General features: G+C 40.8%; 1 protein-coding gene across 6 annotated transcripts in view; it reads left to right on the forward strand.

Annotated features, from left to right (window-relative positions):
• The first annotated feature begins 1,284 nt into the window (after nt 1-1,284).
• The window catches only part of MARCHF1 (membrane associated ring-CH-type finger 1), a 233,935-nt gene continuing 216,602 nt past the window's right edge, over nt 1,285-18,617 (forward strand). For 3 of the 6 annotated variants that reach the window (XM_039380518.1, XM_039380519.1, XM_027745752.2), the window contains exon 1: nt 1,285-1,371. The gene's annotated coding sequence lies outside the window, so the exon portion shown is untranslated. Of the gene's footprint in view, nt 1,439-2,171; nt 2,257-18,617 lie in introns of all 6 variants that reach the window. The other 3 variants (XM_039380520.1, XM_039380515.1, XM_039380516.1) reach the window with 3 other exon arrangements.

An 18,617-nucleotide genomic window follows, 5' to 3' on the forward strand; every position in this document is an offset into this window, starting at 1 on the left:
AAGAATTTTTAAACTAGTGACAGAAGGTGAGAGAAGAATTTTGAACAGCTTTATTTCCTTTTAATTATTTATCAGAAAAGAAGAAGAAATACATAACAAGCAGATAGAGCTTTAGAGAACCTCTCACATTTTGATCTTCAGGTCATATACCATGACCCAGAAAAACATGAGAAATAATAGTTTAATCTGCTTGAGTGAGCTCCATAATACAGAGATGTCTGCTTAATGTTTTAATCATGATGAAGGTGATGCTTGCACACATTGCCCTTATAGCAAGATTTGACAGTCTTCAGTCTTTGTAATGGACCCCTCTGGAGAAGCCCAAGGCTTGTACTACCACTCCTTCCACAGTGCAGCCCAGACCAATGTTTTATTTAATTTCCAGACATGCCAATCAAGCACAATTAGTAAAAAAAAAAAAGTCTCTATGTCCTCTTCTATTCTTTCTGTCTTATAAGACCACAGAGGCATAGTTTAAATCAGTCTGGAATGGTTTGTTCTGGTGATGAAGCCTTTATCAAGACAGGTAAATAGCAGATGTATCTTGGTTCTGGAAATTGGGTCTATGCTAGATGTTTCATTTTATTTTGACAATCGGACTCTGGCCTGCCACCTGAGCACGCTGCCTCAGGACGTTAGCTTGTTAAGGTATCTAAGCCGTTCAAACTTATTTTCAAACACGACATGAGAATGATGAGATGTATGTTGTCCTGTGCCCCTGTCGTTCCCCACCCGTGTCGTGTCTCCCCCCAATCTTCTCCGTGCTGAACTAAAGGCTTAGAGATGCCATTTCTGCACAGCTCTCTGAGGGGAGGGGGAGAATCCAGGCGACCACTCCAGTTTTTAATGCGAAGGGAAATAAACCTGCAAACAACTTCTTTGCCTCTCCTCGCCCAGGGGTTCCACGTGCGATTTCTATACTTGTAACATATTGATTTTTAAGGCTATTTCACGGGAAAAGCAGAAACAGGGGGAGAGAAGGAAAGGGGGCGAATCCCCTGGCGTGAAAGCTCTGACCACACGGCTTTTTCCCACGTAGTCGTTTCCATTCGAGCGGCCGCCGCGGGCACAGCCGCCCCTCCGGACACGGCAAGGCTGGGGGCAGCGGGAGGGCGCAGGGGCGGCTCCTCCCGCAGTACCCGGGGGTCTCCGCATGCCGCGGCCCCGCTGCCGGCGGAGGCGGGGCGGGGCGGCCCGGAGGGGTGACATCATGGGGCGGTGCGGGGGGCGGTGCGGGCGGCGGGGCGGGGGTGGTGGCAGTGGCAGTATCGTGCTGGGCGGGAGACGGGATGGGGCGTAGGGAGCATCTCGGCGGGAGTCTGCCCCGCCGCCCCGGCAGCGGGCTCTCCGCGGCACCTCGTCCCGCCGCTGGTGAGTGCGCGGGGGGCGGCGCGGCTCGGCCCGGACCGGTGGCGGCGGGGCACCTGCTGGGTCCCGGGTACGAGTGCTGCCTTTTTTTTTTTTTTTTTTTGGGGTAGGGGGAGTATGGGTAGGGCTTGGTTGGTTGGTTTGTTGGTATTTTTTTGTTTTGTTGTGGTTTTGAGGTCTTTTTTTGGGAGAAGCGCATCAGGGCACCCGCGCGGGCTCCTGCTGCTGCCCCTGGTCCCTCCGGGCGGTGCCGGGTGCGGGAGGCACAGGGCAAGGGTTCCCGGCAGATCCTGGGCTGGTTTGGCCGCTCCGTCGGGCCGGCGCTTGGGCAGCAGCGGCCCTGGCTACTCCGGCCCCTCGGGGGCGATTTCACACCCTCCTCCGCTTGACACCACCGTAAATGCCGCTTTAATGATCAGGGCTTTCTGAGTAAGTGTGGCACGTCGCGGCTAGAGGGAACGCGGTTTTGAAAATCCTGGCGTGGGAACGCGGGAGAACCTGGCCTTTGTAATCAATTTTTAAGTGATTTCTTTTTTAGTTGATGCTCTGTATGTGGGAGGGGGGGATAGAAGTACCAGCCTTACAAAAGGGGACACTAAAAGCTGTGAAAATGTGGACGAAGTTGTTCAGGTTCTTAGTGCTGTCAGCATGTCTTGCGGAGACTCACTGACCAAGGTTTCTCTTTATCTGGCAGTTCTCACTTTTCCTCTATCGCTTATATTTTGCCCAGACTGCTTGGGAACACAAGCATAAAATGCCTTCTCTCGCTTCTTCCCTGTCTTCTTTTTCCTTGTGTTTGCAAGTTGTGGCCAAGAACGAATTGAAAGGAGGGAAACGCAACCTTATACTGTAATGTGATTTCAGTTGTCTTCATTGCCTAACAGAAAGGTAATGAACTGCCTTGTATTTCTCCTTCTCTCTTTGAAATACTGCCAAGTTCAATTATCTTACTGGAGATCTGTAAATCTGATAGTTATTGTAGTGTGTTTTCTTAAATCCCTGTGACAGGGCATGGATTGAAATAAATAGACAAACTGATGTACTACTTCAGAGAATGAGCTTATCTTGCAGAACATTTCCTTTTTAATACTGAACAGCTAATATGTACTCCACCACAGCACTTCATTAAAAAGTTGGGAACTAATTAGCTGTTTCTTACAGCTAGAGTTCCCGATTTTAATTAGAGTTCCTGTCTTCAAGTTTAAACTGATTAAAGCAATGCCAGTGCCACTCTGGTTATTTTCAGTGTTTGTTTAAAAAAAAGGAAAGGAAAAAAATTAGTAGTTTTAAGCTCTTTAAACTTCTTGTTGAAAAACAAACCCTTCTGTTTGGGGTTCTGTCCCTAAGTCTCCTGGGTGTGGGGTGTGAGGAGATGCATGCTGTGTGTATATTGTGTTTGAGAGAGGAAGGAAACTAATTAATGGCAATGAAACTCACAGGTTTGCTGTTCACTGGGTATTGGTTTCAACGGGAAAAGGACAATTTAAAAAGTAAAACTGAAATGTGTTAAATAACAAAGATAGCAGTGGAACCTATGAGAACTCAGGTGAATTTCCCAATGTTCAAACCGCATACAAGGGTGTGTTGGAGGCAGTGATGGCAGTTCCTATAATGGTAAAAACTCTGCTAGTACCTAATATTACTGACCAAAAGTCTCATGCAAACTTACATAAAGTTGTCATGATGGTTAAATATTGCTCTCCATTATGTCCTGTATTAATCTCATGTGCAATGTGCATAGTTTGTTCTGCTGAAGAACAGTTACTTGCAATAGACTTTAAAAAAAAAGAAGGAATATGTGGCTCATTTGTGGGTACCCTACTCTATTTTCAACAACTTCTTTACCCTTTTTAGGGGTTTGAGAGATTTGCAAATTGATAATTCCCAAGGGAGTTATTATGCTGATTAGACTTGCATAGTGTCTTTATTCTGAATATTTCACAGCACTCTTGACACTCTTTATGGGAATAGTTTAATATTTTTCTCACATTGCTAAGTACTTGTGACAAGATTTAGCAGTGGGTGCTTTAAAATACAAAAAAAATGAAAATTTTCCATGTGGAAATGCACATGAAATGAATGACACCCTTTTAAGGTGCATGGATGGGACAAACCAGCAGTTCTTGAAACTCTCCTATAGGCTGGCAGCTGACCTTGACCTTAACTCTATGAACTTGTTTCCTTTTAATGTTTGATCCAGGCAGCACTGTAATAATCCTTATGTTATAACAGAAAGTTCTCTTGATTTATCTGACATTTAAAGGATATTATTATTGTTATTTCACAAGGACTGAATTCTGTGCAAAGAAAGCTTGTTTGCAAAACCCTTAGTGTTAATTTGATGTTGCTAGATATTTGCATTTAAGGTGCTTGAATTCTCTGGTGTTAGGTGTGCTGCCAATAAAACCTGCATAGTCAAATCTAAGTAATTGTGACTAGTTTTCCTGTATGTTTGTTAAAACTACCGCACACATCAACTAATATGATGTCAGCATGGATAATGAGATAAACCGTCTTCTGTATTTTTATATTTGATGTGGGATTTCTATATGTGACTGCTGCAATTTTTAATATCCTCAGAATAGCTGTCTGACTTAGGCAACTGGCTTTTATCTTGTGAAGAAAGCAAGTTCATGTACTAGGAACACCTATGTGCAAAAACTAAAGCATTTATTAGATATTTAGAAGACTTTATTAGCTAAACAGTCCTGGGAAACCTCACATATGATCTAAGAGGAAAATGCCCCAAATATGTATTATACACTTCCATTGCAAAGGGCATGGAATCATAGATTGGTTTGGGCTGGAAGGGATCTTAAAGATCATCTAGTTCCAACCCCCCTGCTGTAGTCAGGGACATAATGGGAATTGGAAGTTTGGGAAGCATGGGAATTGGAAATTTCTCTGTAGTCTGTGGAGTCTTATTGAAATGGTCCAGCTAGGAGTTGATACATCTACTAGTAGTCTTTTCCCAAGACTACATCTCCTTATAGTTTTGGTCCTTTTCTCCTTTTCAGTTCTCTCTAGTTCCTGCTGCCACAGCCATGCTGCTGCCAGATGCCTCTTTAATGTTTTTGCTGTTTGCATTACTGCCTTACCCCTTCTTAGGTTTTCAATTTTGATTTTGTTTGGGGTTTTTGTAAGTATATTATACATTCCTTAATCAGGTAGATTTGCTAATTGTGTCCCTGCCTGTGTCATGGGGGTTGGAACTAGATGGTCCATGTCCCTTCCAACCTAAATCATTGTATGATTCTACGTAGCATACAAGACAATAAAATTATATGCTTTGACTTGAAAAAAAATTAGGATCTTTAAAGAGGAACATCTTGTTATGTGAAATTAAATGCAGAATAGCCTCGTCATCTTAATAGCAGTGCAAGTTCAAATAATGACTTAATAGAGGAACTTAAACCTTTAATATGATGAGAATAACCTTGTTAATTACCAGGGTTAATGAGGTGCATTCCTTTAAAGTGAAGAGAATGATCACAGGCCAGACAAAAGGATATCTCTTCTGCTGGATAGTATTTTTCCAATTCATTGGTAAATGAAAAGGGGATTTTGTTCCAGGAAGGTGTGTGATAATACAGCAGTTTATATCAGATTCTTCAGGAAAGAGAAATAAACACCTGTTTAAAAAGTAGACTTTATGATGCAGTTAAAGCAATCTGAAATGGTAAAATAACTTTACCTGGTTTTGTGTATCCATTTTGATGGCTCAATGCCTTTTTCTTTCCCCAGTTTCACTGGCAACTAGGCATATGCTGAAACTTAAATCTCATTAATTAGAGTTCTACAATTTGAAAGTAGTAGGGATTTTGATAATATTGCATTATTCAGTGTCGTTTCACAGCTCCCTTGGGTATTTCAATACTGCTTGTAACTTGCCTTCTATGGAATGATTTTTGGGATACAGAGTCATTAAAGGTGCTTTGAGTGATTGTACTGCCACAGTGCTATCCTGTTGGGTTTAGGACAGGTGTACAAGATAGATCTTAATAATGAGTGTATTGTGAGAGGCCTTGGCACTGCTGAGCTGTGGATGGGTATAAAGTTAATATCAGACTACGTGATTATTGAAAAACAAAGTTTCTTATTTTACAGTGAAAATGATACTATATTTATAGTTCTTTTATAATCTTACAAAATGAATGTTTTTGTATGAGGAATGTGACTTTCAAGGTGTTGAAAGCATTTCTAGTACCTCGTGTGTAGGAAGAGTTTTAATGTTCCTGCCTGGTTTTTATCCCACTAATTTTACTTGTCTGTTACCAGATTTCTTCACAAGAATGTCTTCCAGAATTGACCCATCTATGCTTGTCCCTATGACATGTGAGCATGCCTACTTTATGACAGTGGTGGAAAGTACAGCACAACATAAAACCTTAGCTTGTTAGCTTCTATCCCATACTAGCTTGGCTGAACTCTATGTTTTGGAGTGGGGTAGCTGTATGTATTGCATGCTCAGTGTGTCTGTCTGCACAGGCAGCACTGAGCAGGTGGTTAGAGGCAATGGTTCTTTCTGAATCAGCAGAAGTGTTCTGTGAATATGCACCCACCCACCCTATATAAGAAACGAACAAAGAAAGAAGAGCAAAGAAACTGGAGCTAGATGCAGCTGTTACTGGAAGTTGGAAGATAGGATAAAATAGAAGTGCAGTTTTGTTCTATGTAAGCTTTTCTTGATATATTGCATGGCATGGTAGGAAAAGTGGTGTCAGTGTAGGTTAGCTGTATGCAATCTTGAGAATTTTCTTACTTGGGGAGGGTCTGGGGCCATCCATCTGAACTTCCAGAGAGCTAACTTCAACCTATTTAAAGACCTACTTAGAGGAATCCCTTGGACTGGGGCTCTAGAAAAGAAAGGGGTCCAAGAGAGCAGGTCGATATTCAAGCATCACTTCCTCCAAGCTCAAGACCATTATATCCCTGTGAGCAAGAAATCAAGCAAAGGGAGCAGGAGACCTGCATGGATGAGCAGAGAGCTTCTAGCAAATCTCAAACAGAAGAAAAATTTATGGGATGTGGAAAAAGGGGCAGGCCACATGGGAGGACTATAGGAACATCGTCAGAGTATGCAGGGATGCAATGAGGAAAGCCAAGGCCCACTTGGAATTGAGTCTGGCAAAGGATATCAGGGACAAAAGAAGGGCTTTTACAAGTATATCAGCAGCAAAAGGAAGATTAGGGAAAATGTGGAGATGTTGCTGAATCAGTTGGGTGTCCTGGTGAGAGAAGACACAGAGAAGATGGAACTACTGAATGACTCTTTTACCTAAGTCTTTACTACTGAGGCCAGCCCTCAGGAATCCCAGACCTTGGAGGTAAGAGAGGAAGGCTGGAGAAAGAAGGACTTTCCTCCCAGTTGTAAAGGGTTGGGTTAGATATTGTCTAGGCAGACTTAAAACCAATAAGTCACACTCTATCATCTTTGAAAAACCATGGAGAGCAGGAAAGGTACCTCATGACTGGAGGAAAGCCAGAGTTACTCCCACCTTCAAAAAGGGCAAGGAGGACCCAGGAAACTACCGGCCAGTCACCTCCATCCCTGGAAAGCAGATGAAACAGATCATTCTGGAGGTCATCATCAGGCACGTAAAAGAAAAGAAGGTTATCAGGAGTGTAGTCAGCATGGATTCACCAAGGGGGAATCATGCTTGACCAATCTAATAGCCTTCTATGATGGCATGGCAGGATGGGTTGACAGGGGGAGAGCAGCAGATGTTGTCTACCTGGGCTTCAGCAAGACTTTTGACACTGTCTCCCACAGCATTTTCATAGGTAAGCTCAGGAAATGTGGGTTGATGAAGAACTGGCTGAATGGCAGGAGGTCCTGATCAGTGGAATAGAATCCAATTAGAGGCCTGTAGTCAGTGGTGTTCCCCAGGGATCTATTCTTGGTCCAGTCTTACTCAACTTATTTATCAATGACCTGGACAAAGGGTTTTCTGATGTTATGAAACTGGAGGTAGTGGCTGATACACCTGATGGCTGCACTACTTCAGCAGGACTTTGATAGGCTGGAGAGTTGGGCAGAGAGAAACATAATGAAGTTCAGCAAAGGCAAATGCAGGGTCCTGCACCTGGGGAGGAATAACCCCAGGAACCAGTACAGGTTGGGGGCTAGAGAGCAGCTCTGAGGAGAAAGACCTGAGGGTCTTGATGGATGACAAGTTGACCATGAGCTGGCAGCATGTCCTTGTGGCCGGGAGGGCCAGTGGTATCCTGGAGTGCATCAGGAAGAGTGTGGCCAGCAGGTTGAGGGAGGTTATCCTCCCCTCTGGAGAAGGTCCAGCAGAGGGCCACCAAAATGATTAGTGGTCTGGAGCATCTCTCTTATGAGGAGAGGCTGTGTGAGCTGGGCCTGTTTAGAGAAGACTGAGAAGGGATCTCATCAATACATATAAAGATCTCAAAGGCAGGTGCCAAGAGGATGGTGCCAGACTCTTTTCAGTGGTGCTCAGTGACAGGACGAGGAGTAATGGCCATTAACTAAAACACAGGAAGTTCTACCTCAACGTGAGGAAGAACTTCTTTGCATTGAGGGTGGCAGAGCACTGGAACAGGCTGCCTAGGGAGGTTGTGGTCTCCATCTCTGGAGACATTCAAAACCCACCTGGATGTGTTCCTATGTAAACCTGCTCTAGGTGACCCTGCCTTGGCAGGGGGGTTGGACTAGATGATCTCTTGAGGTCCCTTTCAATCTTAACTATTCTGTGATTTTGTGAAGTAATAGCTTGATAATTTGATAAAGCGTGAAACAATTGTTAAAACTTCATCTTAGTCATTGCATGCATTTTTGCAAAGGCAAGCTGCATGACCTCAAGTTGTCTTTATTTCACAGTAGTCCAAACTCTCAGACATAAGTAGAATAAAATATGTAACTTAAGTCTGGAAGATTAAGAAGGGTACAGTGTACTGGGAATGTTTCTACAATTGCCCACCAGCAACTGAAATCAAGGTTTGGTCTATTTGTACCTCCAAATTGACTTTCAGGTAGACAAAATTAGATGTCAAACATGATTTCTGCAAAAAGGGTGTGTTAAATTTGACTGTATTAAAATAGTGGGCAACGTGGGACATGGTGGAAAACGTGGGGTACAAAATACTTCATAACACTGAACAGTTTAAGTACGTCTACAGGGGAGTTTGACAATCTAAAACCAGAAGCTTGTTTCATTTGCAATTCAGAACAACATTCTTCCTTTTCTGTTTATCTCTATTGCAAATTAAGTTCTTTAAATAAGGTAGTGGTCATTGACTGATTTCCGTGTAAGGCTTTCTATTCTTCTCATAGGAATACTTTCTCTATTCTTTTTTAATACCTTTATAAGTACTACAATTAACTGCTCCCTCATATTGTGTTATGTTTTTTACTTCATGTTGTGTTACACAGCTGTAGAGGAGACACTCTGGGGAAAGGAAATGGCACCATGGTTCTGCAGGAACTTTTGGAAATGTAATCATGGCATTGTATGGTTAGGTCTCCCACTGAGGAGATGTAGGGGGCAACTGTGCACGCCAAAGTTGTTTTGGTTATGCTGCATCACTGAGTGAAAATGTGTTTGAGGTCAGCAGCGTACTAATCTCCGTTTTCCAGTTTCTGCCCATTAGCTGTCTAAAGCAGAGAAGAGATTCCAAACAAAAGTACTGTAAGGGAAGTCCATCTTTGCAGTTGAGGGGGCAGTTCCTTGGCCTCCATAGAGTGTAGCTTACATTATGATGGCTCAATGACTGTGGGTCTTATGGGAGATAGGGTTCTCCCTCCTTTCCTCAAGGTCATCTTCTCTGGAGTCTTTTCCAGAAGAAAAAAAAAGTGCCAATCATGTTATGGAAGAAAGGGACTTAGCATGGAGGAAAGTTTGAAGAGGAAGCCAATTACTAATACATTGCTTCAGAAGTGAAATTGATGTAACATGAGCCAAGTTAGGTATGTATTACAGGGACAAAATTTTGGCATGAGATAAAGTAGTAATAAAATAAGAACTAACATAAGATTTCTGGCCAGTGGAGAAGTGAACTTTTGGAGCTGTCTTCAGACAGGACAAGGGTGTGCATGTGTTCCATGCTGTCTAAAACTTCCTGATTAGAGGAGGCAAAAGGAAGTTCAGGCACTGATCTCTTCTCTGTGGTGACCAGTGACAGAACTCACGGGAATGACTTGAAGTTATGTCAGAGGAGGTTTAGGTTATATATTAGGAAAAGGTTTTTCATCCTTAGGGTGGGTGGGCACTGGAACAGGCTCCACAGGGAAGTGGTCACAACACCAAACCTGCCAGAGTTCAAGGAGTGTTTGGACAATACTCTCAGGCACATGGTGTAACTCTTGGGGATAGTCCTGTGCAGGGCTAAGAGTTGGGCTTGATGATCCTTATGGGTCCCTTCCAACTCAGGATATTCTATGATTCTCTTTCACAGTTTTAAGGAGAAGCCCATGTCCGCTGTAAGACATTGTAGGACTTAAGTGTGATGAAAGGAGACTGGGAGAATAATATGGACTGCAGCATTAATCCTTGTGTATTGCTGGAAACCACCAGCTAGAAGCTCTTTCTGTAGCAGAAGGACATGGTGTGAACTCCAGATCTCTGATATTCAGGGTTGGCTCAGTGCAGAGGCAGTTGCAGTGAGCTCTCTGTTGCTCTTGTTTCAAGGACCTTGATGCCATCAACTGGACTAAGGAAAAACCCTTCCTCAGAAATAGGCTTCAGAGTGAAAGTCCCATATGCTAGCACAAATCTAATCATGCTTCCTTGGCTGTCATAAGAAAGGGATGACTATGGTTCCCAAGGGAACACCTTCTACTTCAGCATTTCCAGTATATGAAACTGGCATCAGGCTGTGTGACCAGTCCTTGCTGCGTAATTTATGAATGCAGGCACATTCCTTCCTGGCCTGTGGTGGATAATGTGCTACGTTACATCATTGCTGCTTCAGGCTCAGAGGGTCTGTGCTGCTTCTTTGGAGAGAAACATAAAGCATGGTTTCTGAGTGCCAGCCCCCTTCAAAAGATGTCTGCTATCTCCTCACAGGGGTATGATCTCTTCTATTTAAAATCTTTCTGCCAAGTACACATCAGCTAATGGGACTGAGTAATAATTTCAGTGCCATGTAGAAAATTTCTCTATGTAGTGATGGTATCAAATTGTCTTTCTCTGTGCTAGCTTTATTTGTGGGTAAACAGCCTTAAAGAGTCAGCTGATGAGTGTGGGTTTTTGTGAAGTCAGATGTTTCCATAAAGCTAGTAAACATAACTCTACAGGATTGAAAATGTTTTGTAGCAGTGAATGTTTTGTAGCTGCCGGTGCCGCAGCTGCCGATGTTTACTATGAACTTTCCTTGTTTGTATAATACCTTCTTAAAAATCAAACAGTAAAATCAATGCCTAAGTTAGTTGAAGTCCTAACAGATAGTCTGAGGTATTGGATGGAAGGTGGCATACCTGCAAAAAAATCCAAATTTAATTCCATCTCAAATGCTGATCTTCACAGCTGGTGGGATGCAGTATTCTGTGGAGCTGAGAGAAAGGGACTGCCTGTCTATTAAAGGCAAAATGCTTAAAAGAGATAATAGCTCTTTGATAAACTCTTGCTAGAGTGAAGAACTCAACTTTGCAATTTTATATGGTTATGTTGAAGTTGGTAAGGTGGGTGACTTAAGGTAGAGCAAAGCCTAAGAAATTAGTCACACAAATTGTATTTTTCTCCAACAACACACAGAGGAGAAAGGGAAAAGAAACAGATAACCCTTGAGTGTTTTCTTGATAAGTTTATTACGTGAACAGTCTCTTGCACTTCGTAACTTTTTTCTAAATTTTTTGAGTCTTTTGAACAGCATTCATAGTAATAGTGTACTGATTTCATTCTGTCCTCCTGTGAAAAAACTTTAGTGCAAACCCTGTTTGGTCAGTGTTTTAAAACAGCCCTGTTTTATTTAAGTAAGATGAGGGCTTCAGTTGCATGTGTTTTGCTTTGAAAGAGAGTGATGTTACAAAGAACAGATTTTGGCAAGCGGGAAGAACTCTGATGAGAAGTGACAGAAAGTGTAAGGGGCAGTTTTTATCCCTACTGAAAGGGTGGTTGAGAAATTTAAAGAGGAAACGATAAAAAGAATTTTATGGAGAGCAAGAGAAAGGTAAGATTATTGAAAATGGAGAAAGGCCTAAGCAGACTAGAGGAAAACAAACTGCTAAAATCTGAGATGGTGTAGGGTGGAAGTGAAAAGGAGGAGAGAAAATATCTATGATAAGAGAAGATTGATAGAAGTGGGTGAAATGATCTGAGTGGAAAAGTAATGGAAAAAGAAACAGAACAGAGATACGGAATGAAGGATGATGATTACTATGTGTGAAATGGGAAAAGAAAATATTGTTTTAAACATCTGCTGTGTTTAAAATTTCAAAAACCTTTTCTTCCCTTGTGCTAGAGGAAAATATCAGGCCAGTTCTGCAGCCTGAGAGGGTGAGACTGCCAGAGCTCCATGCCCCAGGTCCACCCAGCAGCCAGGCTGAACACATATTCCCAGTACACATGCACACAGGTGAATGTGCTCCTCCACCCGCTCCAGGTGCTGCACTGCAGACACATGTTCCCATGACACAGCCCAGGCTGACCCTTGCAACCACTTGCCCCAGTCTCTCTGGTGGCTGGCAGTCCCACCCCAGTTGCTGTGCTCAGCCCCCTGTGCACACATGCAGAATGAACAGAGCCACTCACCCAGAAGAGAGCTAGAAGGGATTTAATAAGCAGATGGGACAGACTATACTGATCAGAGGCAGTGAATGACCAGGCAAGTGACTCAACCACCAAAATATTTGCATGCAACTGGCCCTTTTTATCCACTTCTCTATTTTCTCATGCTCGTTCCTCCCTAAATCATGTGAATCCATCTCTGTTCCTGCCTTTCGCTCCTCCTGTAAACATTCCATAGCAAGTCCTGTGCAATCCCCAAATGCCCTTCCCCTACATCCCATAATGTGTCCCACACCCCTGGGCACTCACATGATGGGTTTAACACCTGGACAGTGTGACTGAGGCTCTCCTGTGATAGCCCTGGGAAGAGTCTGGATGAAGCCTCCCTTCCTTCCAAGTCCCTAATTTGTGTTTCTGCCTGTCATTCTGAAGCCCTGTGGTCCTTGGGGTTTGTAGAGAGAGTTCTCTAATGGGCTCATTACTCCTGTTGTGGACTTGGGAGAAGATGGGCAAGGTATTATTTGTGTTCCCCCACTTGTCACTGTCTCCCTGTGCTCCTTTGTTGGGGTTAAAATGAGCTTTTATCATATAGTCTAACCGTATACAACCATCTTCATTTGCTTATTGGAATTTTACAGAGTAAAATGATGATAAAAATATTTTGTTAAATAATATGTGGGAATGAAAAATATGTAATTGTTTTAGAGCACATTCTTGCTGCCTCCTTGTTTGGCTTTATGCTGTGGAATACAAATTCCACATGCATGATGTGTGAAATCTAGTTAAGTTAGATTTTTATTTTAAAACTTGAAAGGGATTATTCTTCAGTTAAAGGACTAGTCAGTAGCAATAAGCTACAGTATGGTTTACAATATTACTTAAACATCTGTGAGGAATCCAGATGATAATTGTTAAAAAACAAAAGCCAAGGGAGTGCTTTTGATTGCCTGTGGTGATGTTGTACCTAATTGAATGAAACTCATTTTTTCTCCAGAATTGCCACCAGTATTTCTGTATATGTCTTTCAAAACTTAGGCTACTTCTAAAGGCTGTAACCATTATAATTACTTCTTTTTAAACCACAGTTAAGCATATGTGTGTTCTGCAGAGCCATCATTAAGATACACTTGAACTCATGAAAGAATGATTGTATTCATCATCACAACTAAGTTTTCAGTGCCTCAGGACTGGAGTCAGGAGCTTGCACACAGAAACTATCAAGCTGAGTTAGACCTTGCAAAGGGTATTGGAGTAAGGAGCACAAAGTTCATCAGATGTGTTTCCAGGAGTGGGAATGGGAAACATTAAAAGTCTAGGTTTGTCTAAAAACTTCACCGTGTGCCATGTTTTACAGAAGTAATTCGAGTTGCCTGCAGGAAAAGATGTAGAAGTATGGAAATGGAAATTAAGTTGGAATCTGAGTCCAGATTGACTGGGAAGTGGAGCAACTAGCTAATTAGGCAGTGACAGGGTAGTGTACTTTTTTTTGTTGGTTTTTTTTTAAGGGGGAAAAATTAATCCAGGGAATTGCAGGATTATGTTTTTGACGTCAGTGTTAATCAAGTTCTTAAAGTGCTTTTGTAGGAAGGGGTATTTCTGTGTATATTAGTAAAAGAAAATTAGAAAAAGGTATTAGGAATTTATCGAGGAGACTGATACTGTAAGGAAGTGTGACTGATTAAGGGTCCCTTTGCCTCAGCTGTGCTTATATAGCTGTCTTTATAGCTAAGCTGTAAATAAGATCAATTTTGTTTTTAAGAAACAAAATGTAGTGTCAACCTTTTTTGACTTGTATTATGTCATTATTTGGAAGCTTGACTTCTATGGTAAAATGAAATGGATAGAGTAAGTACTGTATAAATGTGTGGGGATAATCACATGGAAAGAATTACTTGGAATGAGGCAGTGCTGATAGGAGAGGAAATAACCATGTTGGCTGTGTATAAATTTACTGTAGAAATTAGAGTTTCTAATCAATAGAATAGTCTCCCAACTGAAGGTATTTTATTTCAAACCATATCTTACTGTGTTAGAGTCTGAGATTTATGAAGAAGTTTTCATAAAGATCATGAGATGCCTATCAGAACAAGGAACTAAATTCATGGAGCAAGGAACTCTTTTTCTGTAGTATTTTCCTAAAATAAAGTGAACCAATATAGTAAAAGCATATTTGACAGCAGATGCGGCTCTCTGTCCATGGTGGTGTGGGGAAAGGTTTTCAAACAAAAGCAACCAGTTTCAACAACTACAGCAAAGTGAAAACAATTTGGAGGTAACAGCATTTTCCTTAGAAAGGCAATGGAAATTTTAACGTGTAGAAATGTTAAATTGCTAAAAAAAAACTAGAGAGGAGCTTTCTTGGGTAAAGTTTTAAAGTAGATAGTTGAAATGGTAGTTTAACAATGTGATAAATGATGAATACTCTTCTTTTATCCTAATAATCTATTTAAAGTCAGCATTTCTTGATATATGACATTGGTCATTGTTACTTACACCTTTTGCTGGGCTTTAAACTCCCTGTGTGATGTCTGCCAGTCTTTTGAGTAGAAATTTTTGAAGGTTTCAGCAAGGTCAGAGAGCTGAGCTGGGGGGCAAAAGATAACTGTCAAACGCAGTGGAAAACTTAATATACTGATGCTTCAGGATAGGGCCCTTGAAACAGAATAGATTGATTCTTGTCTGAGGAACGAGTTTCTCCCCTTCCTCGGAAGATTTAATTGCTTGTGGAAAATAGTAAAGCTCGAAAACTCCTGGTTTTGCTCTAGGAAGACCTAGACTTCATTGGCTAAAACCTCTGTAAAATTTAATGGCTGGGCCAAAGTGGGATTACTCTGAAATCACAGACGTGAGTCCTTCAGTCTGTGGGAGATGAGGGTGTTGAGCAGCCCAACTGACATTTGCTGTTTGCTGCCCGGGAACTCTGGAAGAGAAAGCTGCTTAGAAGTAAGAGTCCTGCAAAAGCAAAACTAGGAGGAGAAAATAACAGGGAAGGGAACAAACCCAGAGAGATGAATGCATGAAACCTGAGGAGTCAAACTGTAGGATGGGGAAGTGATATTCAGAGTCTAGGCTAGAAAAATGATATGTGCTAAAAAATAAGAATTGATCTGGTAGGATGTGATTCAGATAAAGATACTAATGAGAGAGAATAATAAGGAACTAGTTAACAAGAACATCAGCTCAACACAGCATGTGCGGTTTGAGATGGTGAAGGCAGACAGGCAGGTGTGCCCAAATGAAACCAGGTTGATGTGCTAGTGTGACAACAGCGTAGACAAAATGTCCCATTAATTTGAGTTATCGATCATACAGGTGATACCACCTCGTCACTGTTACCTACTTTGGCTATTACAGCAGACCCCAGTTGCTCTGCAGGTTTCTTTGGTGTATGTGAGTATGTATTACAGATGTGTATAATACCTTTTTCCATACCTTTTGTCCCCTTTCCATAGAACCGTTGCTCAAAATTCTGATGTGCTGGGGATAAATCAGAGCTGTATGACATTTTTATCTGTAGAGCTCTAACCTCATTTTATACTACACAGTGAATACACAATAGGGGAGGAGGACTTTTTGTAGTCAGGCAGCTAAATGTTGCCCGGGATATATGGCGTATATCCTTTTCTACCCACATAGGTCCTATTTGATGCTAGACCTATTTTTTATTGTTTAAAGTTTGTTTATTTAGTATTTTTAATTTTTTTTTATTTGCAAATGTGTATTTTCACTGTGTCATTCTTCTCCTTTTCTGGATGCCTGATCTGAAAGTCAGGATCTGATCTGCAGAAGAATTAGATGATTAGGAATTTTAGTGCTTGCTTGCTGTAGAGACTGTACAGCTCTATGTGTTAGTGTCTGGAGATATTTCTGAGCCAGGTATCATGTCTACATTTAAAAATGTTCAGTATTATTCAGGAAATGACATTACATTATAATGGGTACCTTTTGGTTTAGCAAATTTGTAGAAGAGAATTCTGCTCTCGCTTTTAATAATTTAGCCTCAGACCTAGCTTCCTACTTAAATATTACTGAGGAGTAGTGTGAAGCTTACTCCAGTTCTCTTTCTGCTTCGCTCTGTAGTGTTATGGTCTCCATAGGACTGCAGCTGTATGAGTTTTACTTTTATTCCTCTGAAATAGTCATTATAGAGCTGGAAGGTTGTCCATGCCTTAATGCCGTGTTGGCTGTGCGGTTCCATAATGGTGCTTCATGCATTATGTTGTCTGCAATTCCCTGTGCAGTCGTCGCAGTTGTTGTGCATTACTTTAAATGTACAGAGAGAATGCAGATGCTTTACTGGAAATGGGAAAAAAAAAAATCTGTTTTTTTTCCCTCCAGATATTAACTTTTTGATTTCACCTTTAGTTAAATAAGAATCGAAGCCTATTTTTGGATCTCTAAATTACAACTTTATGCCTCACTATCTCTACACAATACTGTTGAAGCATGCAAAACTTCGTTATTGCAAGGGCAGTGAATTATGCTCTTCTATACTGACAAACTAATAAGAATTATGACAGACAATGTTGCTTTTTGGGCTAATAATAAAATAGTTTATTTCATGAGAGAACAAATAATATAACAGACATCTGAGAGCAGGATCATTAAAATTGTCTGAGGAAAAGGTTTCTTTCCTCAATGTTATGAACAAGAAAAAATAAAAATAGGAATAAAAATGCTGTTTAAAGTATAAGTAATCTTCTGTGTTATTTGCATTTTAGGATTATTTAAATCACTTTCCAAGGAGGAAATGCCAGGAAATAAAACAGATGATGTCTTGCAAAACTGACAGAGAAACTAGGCAACTTCTGGTAGTGTTTAATTGTTAGTGTTCTGGGAGAGCACCAGTCAACCAACAGATAGATCCCTCAACTTTATAGAAATACAAATAGATTGACTATTAACATCTAAACAGCTATATGCTACTCCTGCTTGACTTTTTATTGCTTTGGAACACAAAGAGATTAATAATGTTTTTTGATCACAAAATATGTTATAGAAATAAATTAATTTATGGTAAGTTGTTGTGAAAAAACATGTCCTATATTTTCTTAAGCTATTTATAAAGTAATTTTTTAAGGAAAGATTTTTTTAAAATAATTGAATAAGTTTATAATTACGAAAACAAAGGGATAATGTGGGCTTACTTGCCTACACTGTAAAATGTCGACATGAAATAAGATGTATCTTCCCTAAACAGGCACATTTAACTTAAAATTCATGATCTTTTTTCCTTGATATTAAAAAAAACCCCACAACTGCAGTTATCCAATTCTCATCCATCTTTTTTCTTTTCCCCTTGGTAGAATGATTTCTGCAGCTTGTGTTGCATAAAATAGTGTTAAGCAATGCTTATTATAAGCCAGGAAACCTAATGAAATATTTACATGAACACTTAACTAACAGACATAACTTTTAGGATTTAACAGACCACCTGCTCTGCAACTGAAATAGAGCAGTGCTGTTTTTGAAACTAGTTAGTTATTTATGGCCAAGGAAACATCCTGGATAGAGCTCCCAGAAAGTTGTTTGCTCATCCCATTAATTCTTTTAAAACTTTAGAAAAAATTACTTGACAAACCATAAGGCTTCCAGAAGAAAAAGAAGAATGGGGGTGGGGGGAGAAGGAAGAGGAACAGAAGGAGAAACTGGTAAAGAAATGCAGTCTAGAGTAGCATTCAAGAGTACATTCTCTTAAAAAAGGTCAAATCTTTTGCACCTCCACCTTATTTTAATAGTCGACTAGTTTAACACATTGTTCTTCTCCCCATATTCAGAGCTGCTTGTGCTCTGCCTTCAGGCCAGAATCTGCATAATGCTCTGTTACTGTGACTGTTACCCAATTTGCTGGCTCTTTTTCACAAGCCTGATTAGCAAAACCACAGCTAGTGCCGGCTCTGGAGCAGTTTGTGTGTACTCTTCCACGTAGATGGTTTTTGTGTGGAGGGGCATGTGCTAAACTGAAGTAAACCCTAGCCATTGCTGTGATTAGAAATATCACCAGTTTAACTGCTGGCATCTTTTTTCCAGCTATGGAAATCTAGGAGTAGACAGACATATCAAAATATTTTTGACTGTATCTGTTCCAGCAAGGACTTTATCAGAGTGAAATAGATACATCTTTCAAGTATAACATCAGATAGCAACTAAATGCAACATTTTACCTTGCAGGGGTGAGTTTTCCTTGTCAGACACAGTTGGTACACTTCCATTTTTGCATTTAAAATTGTTATCAAGTTTGTTCAGTCTGTGACAGTGGTATAACCTTTCCTCTGTGCTCGTCTCTAGAATGAGATGAAATGAGATACAAGGAGTTAGAAGTCAATGCTGTTTCAACAGCTTTCATACAACACATACCCGTTTTTTTTGTAAGTTCACCTGCTCAGACAGGCAATGAAGAAAAGCTTCAAAATCTGAACAGGCACATAGGTTGAAAGACTCTAAAGAATTAAATACCTAGATATACACCCTTGACAAATTAACTGTTAGGCAGTAAGTGTGGAATTACAAACAAACTTACATATTCGTATTTTCACTCGGACTGACCACTTCTGTTGT

The sequence above is a fragment of the Pipra filicauda genome, unplaced genomic scaffold (genome assembly GCF_003945595.2).
Source record: "Pipra filicauda isolate LSUMZ 115617 unplaced genomic scaffold, ASM394559v2 scaffold196_size3971931_pilon, whole genome shotgun sequence".
NCBI lineage: Eukaryota > Metazoa > Chordata > Aves > Passeriformes > Pipridae > Pipra > Pipra filicauda.